Here is a 9,670-nt window from a genome sequence, read left to right on the forward strand (position 1 = left end):
TATTTTTCACTGTGCCAACAAGCATTTATTCTGGCTGAGACCAACTACAAGAGAATTCTTTTGTAATTGGTTGGTCTGTCTTATGGAAATATGTACTGTTATTGAGTGCAGCTCCTTCGATGTCCATTTAAGAAGCTCCATGGATTATCAGAAAAATATTAACTTGCCTTTGGGTTTTATATATAAAACTTATTTTTACTAATCTTAAAATTTCATTGGAAACAATAACAGGTTTTTAAACAAACTAAAATTTAATAATAAGTATTTATATAAACTCATGCAAGGGTCTTTTTATGACACCCAGTTATTTTATAATCTTCCTGTTATATACTGTAACCTGAGAGTTTTAATGATGTAACAAGACCCAGCTGAAAAGTTTGACTTGGTCTCTTGTCCCATTGAAGATTTGCACAGAACTCCCAACAAAAACGCTGCCAGGTACAATAGAAATTGGGAACAACCAGCAAAGGGCCTAGGTAAGTGAATCACAGAAGCCTCATCTAGGATTTCTGTTAAGATATTTAAATGCCAGGGTTTTTAATTTTCATCTTCCAGCCCACCAAATACCAAATTATATTTAATACATTCAATACACTATATTACCTCCAATTTATAATACCTGTATTCTTGCTGATTTAGAAAGATAACTCTGGAAGAATATGAATGACATCAACCGGTTGGACTGTTGTCACAACAGGCTGGGGTCTCATGGTTCCCATTTAACTGGGGAGGGTTTCCAGGTCTGAGAAGGAGGGGCTGCAGGTGTCCAGATCGACATCCTCAGGATTTACTATTCTTCGCTTTCTTTGGCGACAATTGGCTGAGGGTCATCATCTCGCTTACCTGATACTCATAGGTGTACAGGATCCCTGAGTTTTTTTTCTTTCTCTGACCTGAAAGGGTTTTTGAAGTTCTATACTTTGTAACAGATTTATGACAATTTCATAGAAATATAGGCATTACTGACCTAAACAATTATTTTAGCTTTTGATTTTTCTGAATAAGAACTTAGATAATGTAGTTGCTACCATTAAACTGACATTATCATAATAAAATAAAGTTTTATATATATTTACCAAGTAATTACATAGCTAACAATTTCTAATAACTGGCAGCTGTAATTTCAGAATTTACTGTAGCTGGTGATTCTTTTGAATTTATTTGATGTAAGTAGCCAGCCCTGTTAAAATAGTAAAGAAGAGGAACAATTAGCAAGAAGGTTCAATTTATTCATGTCTGCAATGTTCCATTTGGGTTTCATGGGCTGTGGTCTTTTTACAAATTGTAAATGCATATAAAACTTTATTTCTATTATAAAATGTCATTTTTATGTTGTGGTACCAAGTAATTATAGCTGATTCCACATTGATGGGAGGTGGGATTAAGTGGACTTATTCTACCTCAAGTATTAAAAGTAATAATTTGAGAATAGACTAAGCACAGGAGTCCTTTATATCAATGTTTATGTTATACCTGGTAAGAGAGCTGCTGCAGGAAGAACTTATGGTGGCACTATTAAACTCATTCAAGGTGAAGTGCCAAGTGTCACCTAACAAGTGGGGACCTTGCAAAAGAACTTAACTCTGAACGTAGCAAAGTATAGAAAGTTTGCCCTGCCCTGGGTGCAGTACCAACACACAACACCAGAGAAAAATGTTGATAATGCACCAAAATAAAACACACCATCAACTCAACCGTTAAAAGCCCTTATTTTGTCTCAGTACAGAGTACCCCAAGCTCCTAAACTCAACACCAGGTACCAAGGCGAAGAGAAAGGAACAATATGAGGCTTCTAATAAACAGTAATATTTCTTTTTGACGATTGATCATTGATGTGAATTCACAAACACACAAACTTTTCACTGGAGTATAAATTAATGGGCATACGCGATTTTTTCACAGACACATGAAAATATTAGAATACCCTGCAGAAGTGGGTGTTTAATTTTTTGTTAATTTACAAGTTTTCATGCTTTTAATGTAAAATTGTTTGAAAAATGTCATTCTTTATATGATTAAATCTGCTAGCTAAAAAAATGCATTTTCATGATTTTATGTGTAAAATCTGTTGAAAAATGTATTTCATGTTTTAATGTGCAAAATTCTAGATGAAAAATGCATTTATTGCTTTAATGTGTTTCTTTCTATAAAGAAAATGCATTTGCTATCTGCTTTAAGTGTTAATACAATCTGTATCAAAATGTATTATTTTATTTTTGTACATGCATAAAATGATGCAAAGCTTTAATTTCAGCACATTCACTTAGGATTATGTATTTTACAAGATGTGATACCCATTTAGTTATACTTTTCAAAGATGATGAACCCCTGACAGAAAAATGCTTGTTTAATGTTTGAATTTACATTTTATAATTTTTCATGCTTTTAACTGTAAAATCGATATGGAAAATTTATATTTATATTTCTGTACATAAATATCATAAATATTATGTTTTGCAAAGTCTTTGTCACAAGAATTACATGACCTTGAGATGAGGTTGTTCAGTCGCAGCTTCATTTGATAAAATGAATTGGTTAATGTAATATCAGATGTATAGTGCAGAGTTGTATAAGTGTCATTCTTTGAAAATTACTCTGTTTATCTCGGAGGGTTCTGTAATCTGTTGTGCATGATAATTACAGCACGTTCAGTTGGTGCGATTTTTTACAAGATGTGATGACCCTTAGTTACTGCATTTTTCAAAGATGATACCCCTGTACAAAGTGTGTATAATTTTTAAGTTTTGTGTTTTTAGGTGTAAAATCAGAATGAAAAATTTGTATTTATATATTGTACATTAATAGGGACTACAAAAGCAGTACAGTTACTTTATCACAGTATCTCTCAACCTCATTCTCTCTCTCTCTCTCATTTGAGTTAACACTCAAAATACTTTTCAACTTATTATTTCTCTTTTACATCATTACCTGTACAGTATATGATTTTAAATTGATTGAATTTTACCTTTCAGGTCTATTTTGTTTGTTTTTAAGATTCTGATTCAAGTTTTTAATATTTCAACATTGGAATTGTACTTTGTTGATTATTTAACATATCTTTTGCCTAGTGTAATATAAAGAAGAACACCTTTTACTCTAAGTGACAAAGAAAATTGGCATCCCATGAATTTGGGGTAACATTGAAATACTTATCTACAAGTGTCAATTAATGTTTGTTATTATGAAACATGTCTGTACTCATGTTTTTATGTCAACCATTTACTGTATTCCTTTTTTAAGGGTAATAAGCTAGCTTTTTAAATAAAATTACACTAACTTTAGTTCATTTGTTTGCTTACGTCAACATTTCTGGGAGCATGATTAGGGTCAAATTTAGTACTTAAACTCTGAAATGAACATTTATTAGCATATGTCTTTTTAAAGACCATGCCAAACTATATTGGTAAAAAATTCACTTTCTTGCATGAGGGTAAAAAACTTAAATACAGGCAGTCCCCAGTTAATGACTGTACTTCCTTCGGTTAACAGCGATCAGTTCAATATAGGACTCAAGGTCCTGCAGTCATTAAAAACTATTTCAACATCGCACAGATAATGTGCCAAAAATCGACTTATATCTCCAATAAGCGGACTGGAGAATGGGGTAAGAGAAAGATTATGTCTGAATGATAAAAACTCAGCCTTTTGCTCTAATCTCATGAAAATACCTTAGAAAGGGAAAAGCTCTTCCCACTTGTGAATGGTTGACTCATGAATGAGATCTCTTAGAAAAAAGAGGGATAATTATTTCGAGATTGCCTGTATTGAAGGGTCCTTCACTGAACACCAAAGGTGATCGGAAAACCTCTTATTTTGTCAGTCTTATGGAATCAATTTTTCAGCCATTACCAGACAAAGGAATCTTTCTTCATCTAAGTCTCAAATACCACCTGAGACAGGTTCTTAATGCTAAAAGAACAAGACCAAGGTCTGGTTCTAAATTTTGTTTAGCGAGAAAGTTAACTTTAAAGGAGCAAATCAATTTTCATCTCCATTACTAAAAAGATTCTCCTATACCAACTTGGATCTCACTCAATCTTGGCTGCTAGCTCAAGGCTAAGTCTTTTTAAGTTCCTCAGCAAAGCAGAATAAATAGACTCAAAAGGGTGGACCTGAAAGCCATTTCAAGTACATATGTCAGTAAGTTCCACGAAACTTGCTGTAAATTTTTATGACACTTTCCTTCGAATGATTTAATAAGTTCAGATAAACACGATCCAAAGAAATTCTGGCTTCTATGCCTGGAATACACAGCCTAACATTGCCCTATAACCTTTGATAGTGGATGAGGACAAGCCTCCAGAAGTTCTCAGGAACAAAAGAAAATCAGCGATCTCTGATAAAGATGTCTTAGAGGAAGAGACATGATTTGCTTGGCACCAAGTGCGGAAAACAGTCCACTTGCTTTGGTAGACATTGACTGAAGACTCTCTCCTGCATCTAGAGATAGCTTGTGTAGCTGCTCTCGAAAATTCCTTAGATCTGAGGAGTTTCTTGATAGTTTGAGTCCTGTCAGAGCTAGCATGGATAACCCCTCATGGAATCACCTGAGATGGGGTTGTCTGAGGAAGTAGTCTTGGGAAATCGGACAGGAGACTTATCAGGTCTGGGAACCATTCCCTTAGAGCCCAAAAGGGAACTATGAGAATCATCAAAGCATTCTTGTGAGACCTGATATCACTTCCCTTACCATCCCGAAGGGAGGGAATGTATACAGGCTCTTGTTGGACTAGTCCAACAGCATGGCAAGCCTGTTGTCTGGGATGAAAAATTGACAGACAACTGCTGGAAAGGTCTTAGGTGGTGATTTTTGGAGGTGGCGAACAGGCCCCTCAGATCTTGTCGGCCAGTCCCCACAGCTTGCACTAATTTTAACCATACTGAAGTGGGTCCAACGTCCATTTTGGGAATCACCTGGTTGTATTCCGACTCAGCTGGTCCACTGTACATTCATCTTGCCATTGGCACAAATTGCCCACTGAAAATCCTTGTTCTGATTTTGATGAGCCCAGGGACAAAGGCCCCACACTAATATCGAGTCCATAGGGAAAAGTCTGAGTGTTCTCTTTGCTTGCTTATCTAGGCCACCTGGCGGTCGCATTTTCTGAGTGCACTGCAATTCTTGTCTCAAAACTGTCAAGCAAAGGCTTGCAATCCTAGGCTGATTAGCAGTACAACCCGCTTTTAAGCGTTATGCCTCTCTTCCTGTTCTGTTTCCACTTCACCTGAGACTTTCTTGACAAATCACACTACAGTAAACCCAGGTCAGATGATGTCTCACAGAAGCTCAGGTTGGGGTTCACATTTTTGAGAGAGTTTTGTGTTCTAGTAGCCTGTTTTTCTGGATTTCCACCAAAGCAGACATTTCAGGGAGTTGGATGTTTCTGGGTGATTGGGAAGCAAAAAATCTAGATGCTTTTCTCTTTGGTCCCAATTGTCTCTTTGATGGTAAAACTGGAGTACCTGCTTGTGAAGTCTCCCAAGGAGACAAACTGCTCGATAAAGCCAATATTCCTAGGAGGCTCAGGAGCACTGATGAACCAAACACATTTGAAGAGCAAGAGGCCCGTCTTAAGTCTTTAGATAGGATTCTTCTCCTCTTGGTTGCACAAAAAAGCCTGAAAAAGACAAGAATTCAGACTCATTCCCAAATACAATATCTGTTGAGATGGAATTATTTGAGACTTTTGAAGGTTGACCAAAAGTCCCAACTCCTTCACTAGAGTAAGTCTTTTGATTGTACCGACTGCAATCTTCCTTTGGGACATTAGAATGGAGTCAGTCATCCAGATAGAGCTCAATGTTGATGCCTACTAAATGAAGCCAACCTCAGGTGCAAACCTGAGGAGCCGCAAGAAGTCCAAAGCATAGTGTCGAACTGAAAAAAATCTAAAAATTTTTGAAGATTTCTCTAAGGTACTTGTCATAGTCTGGATTTGGGGACATGGAAGTAAGTTTTCCTGCATGTTTATGGAGACCATCCAGTCGGGTTTTCGAATGGAAGCAAGAATGAGCAGTTCATCTCCATTCTGAATTTTGTCTTCCGTACAAAGACATTCTATTGTCTGACGTCCAGCACTGGTCACCATCCCTGAAGACTTCAGAACTACAGTAAAAATTTTGTAAACCCCTGATTCTACATCTGTGACTTCCTCATAACGCTCTTTTTTTTGAAGAATCAGAAACATCCTCGAGCCTTTCCAATATGCAGTCAATCGATGGGTTTTTGACTAAGGGTGGATAATCTACGAAGGAATAGAGTATCTTGCTTCTTTAAAACCTATATTACCAGTCTGTTCTGTTATACTTCCTCTCTTTCTCCATTCTTCCCAAAGAAGGAGATTCTGATGCCCACTGCATGGGGACAACTTTTCTCACTTCTCTGGAAGAAGGTTTGGATGAAGACTTTTGATGGTCTTGGAGGAGAAGCGGAAATTGGCAACAGTGTTAAAACTGAAATCTTTGCCTGGCATTTATTAGTAAGGGCTGGTGCTGCACAGGAGAGAAGACTTGGCACTGAAGGAAAAATTTTCTCTGGAGCACATTTCTTCAGACTGAGTCAGGAGATCCAAAGCATTGTGAGACTTCTTTGCAAGTCAGAAGCAATACCATTAAACTACCTGTTTGAGTGGAAAGGAAGCAACACACTAGGGAGAGAACAGAAGAGGCCAATATTATCTGGTTTTTATTTGGAATTGTAAAAGGGCAAACCTCTCTCTTCTTTAAAATACCCAGAGGCACTTTCGAGATTGTTGCTCCCTCTGGTTATCTATACAGGAGAGAAACTTGCCCAGAAGATCTGAAGATAAATCAATGAACAGAAGGAAAGTCCTGGATTTTTCTTGGCCAGGGCTCTCTTTACTAATCCAGGAACAACAGGTGATCAAGTTCAATGGAAGAGAATTTTTTCTATTGCAAATTGAAAAGGCAGATTTAATGGGAGGATTCAATGATGACCAGAGAAGTCCCCTTTCAGTGTGGCAGACACAACCAGGAGGAAACTTGGTAAGCATATGAAAATATCTTTTTTTGTAATAAGCACAAAGGAGGATAATGGAAAACAGCCTTAAGTAATTGTACATGATCTTGGCCTTCTTAGCTGATGGACAATTTGGCATCAGCAGAATGAGGTTGACTGAAGATTACTCATCCTGGTATTCCCGGCTGTAGAAGAAGGACCAGCTGGATAGAAAAGTTGGGAAACGTGTTAAGCAGGAATTTCTTAAGGGCTGAATATACCGTGGTAGGAGAGTCATCTTCCTGATCTTGAGCTTCCTCCTTGGCTGACAAGATTTTATCATAAAAATGCAATTTGGTGGAATTTGTTCTTTCAAATGGTGTATTTTTTCAAAGTGTTATGTTTCTTTATGCGTGGGAGCCAGAGATGGGTCTTCTTCCACTGGTTTCAAAATGAAAAGACCTAATGTCAAACGATGAAGAAGCAAGACCAGTGTCATTGTCTAATGTGGTTTTGGCACTGGTGGTTACTGGTTCTTGTGAATAATCTAAGTTTTGGAAGCCAATGGGAGCCCAGGCTTTATCTGGCATCATTGGAAGCTCTGTTTGCCAAGGAGGATCTGGAGCCAATTCAATGTGGTTTAAATGGCCTTCCAGTGTCAACTCTGTCCATTTTTACTGTCGAAACTGTTACATCGTGAGAAGATATTTGTAGTTCTTATGCAAACCATATTATTTTTCTTTACTTACAATTATCTACTTAAAACAGAAGAGCGATGGAACAGAGGATTCATGTCAGGCGCTAATGGCGCTCTGATGAAATAGTTTACATTTGGAATGATCAGGATACACCGTCATGCTTTACATTTTGAAAACTTTTGCGAAAAACTCTCCAAACTGTCCCAAAAATTACAAGATGGAACAGCCTTTTCTCTTTCTTACAAGGCACCTTAGGGTTCATTGAAAGTCTAGATTCATCCTTGAATTGCCATAAAACTTAAAATAATAATGGGACTTGTACATTGAACTGCAGTAAAGATGGTACATCCGAGAAAATTTTGATTCCAACGATTTTGAAGATGTAGAAACCTGAGAATCTGCAACAGGTATGATTGAGGGGTTTTAAGTACTGTATCCCAGTCCCCAACAACCATTTATTGGGATCCATTGGTTGCTTCTCCCAAGGTTCGGGTTAGATTAAATATCAGAGATCCTTCTTAGAGAGTCAACAGGACTTGGACAGCCAGCTCCTCTACTAACTTTGTTTATATTTAATGGAACGGTTACAGTTTTTTTAACTGAATCACTGATTTGAAACTTAGAATGTATTTTTAATTCAAACTTCCAATCAAAATGGTCTGGTGGCAATGGCATTAAAATATACTGATTTGAGAGTTGGGAATGGTTATTTTTGTAATGCTGTACACATGGGATTGGAAGACATGACAGAAATTACAGGAACATCAATAAGCTTTGTTTCCATTGGTGTGGTGAATGATGGACTAGCTAAAGGTTTGTCACTACTAGCATTAGGAATATAAAATTCTGTTTTTTCCAATGTGGAAAGGTGAAAAGTTAAAATCTTCCAGGAAGTCTAGTGAAGTAGTATGACATTCAAAAGGTAAGATCTAGAGAGCACACTTGCCCCTGCAACTAACACACACACAATGTAAATTGTAGTTTTTTGCAGAAGTCAATGAGAACCTTGCAGCCTTTGCTGCAATAAGGAAAAGAAGAGGTACACATCGGAAAGTACATGACAACTAAGTGGGAAGAGTAAAAAATTCAGTAAACTGTCCAAATAAAGTCAACCTGTTCAGGATAAATCAAAAGAATCCAAAATATAGAAGATTTAGGGAAAATAAAAAGTAAAATTACAAAAATCCAAATTACTAATGCTGCCTACTGAATAAAGTTGAAAGCCAGCAGAAATAAATGAACCCTTTCTACTGATGCTCTAATTTCATTCTTCCCCAAGTGTCAGTAGAAAATTGAATCAGTTTACACTAAAATAAATGCAAAGCCACTAGTCAATAAATTTTCAGTTTTGTACATGCAACTTACCCGTCAGATATATACTTAGCTATAGTCTCCGGCGTTCCCGACAGAATTTCAAATTTCGCGGCACACGCGACAGGTAGGTCAGGTGATCTACCATACCCGCCGCTGGGTGGCGGGAATAGGAACCATTCCCGTTTTCTAATCAGATTTTCTCTGTCGCTGGTTCCGGCAACATCTGTTGTTGGTTCCTTCTGCTTAGATTTTCATTTTTCGCTTGCTGAGGATTATTTTGGACTGATTTTGGTGACGTATTGGATCTTTGGGTTTGGCATACGCTTTTTGTGGATTGTTTTTGATTTGCTTTTGTATTTTCTTTAAGAATGTCTGATCAGAGTGTTGCACCTGTGTTTCTAAAATGTGTGTTAGGTCTGATTGTAAGGTGAGACTAAACAAAAGCCGGTAGATCCTCATACTGTATGTATGAGGTGTATGGGGAATGATTGTTCTATTGAGAACAACGGATGTTGAATGTGAGAATCTCACTGATCTGGAATGGAAGGCTTTGAACTCTTATCTGAAGAAGCTTGAAAAGGATAGATTAGAAAGGCTTCCTCCAGAACGAGTAGGTCTCTTCCAGATTTTGCCAGTAGACTCTCCAGTTGTTTCAGCCCTTCACCCTTCATCGAACCTGTGGATTCGTCACTCTGAGATG

This window comes from Macrobrachium rosenbergii, chromosome 51 (assembly GCF_040412425.1).
Source record: "Macrobrachium rosenbergii isolate ZJJX-2024 chromosome 51, ASM4041242v1, whole genome shotgun sequence".
In the NCBI taxonomy this organism is placed as follows: domain Eukaryota; kingdom Metazoa; phylum Arthropoda; class Malacostraca; order Decapoda; family Palaemonidae; genus Macrobrachium; species Macrobrachium rosenbergii.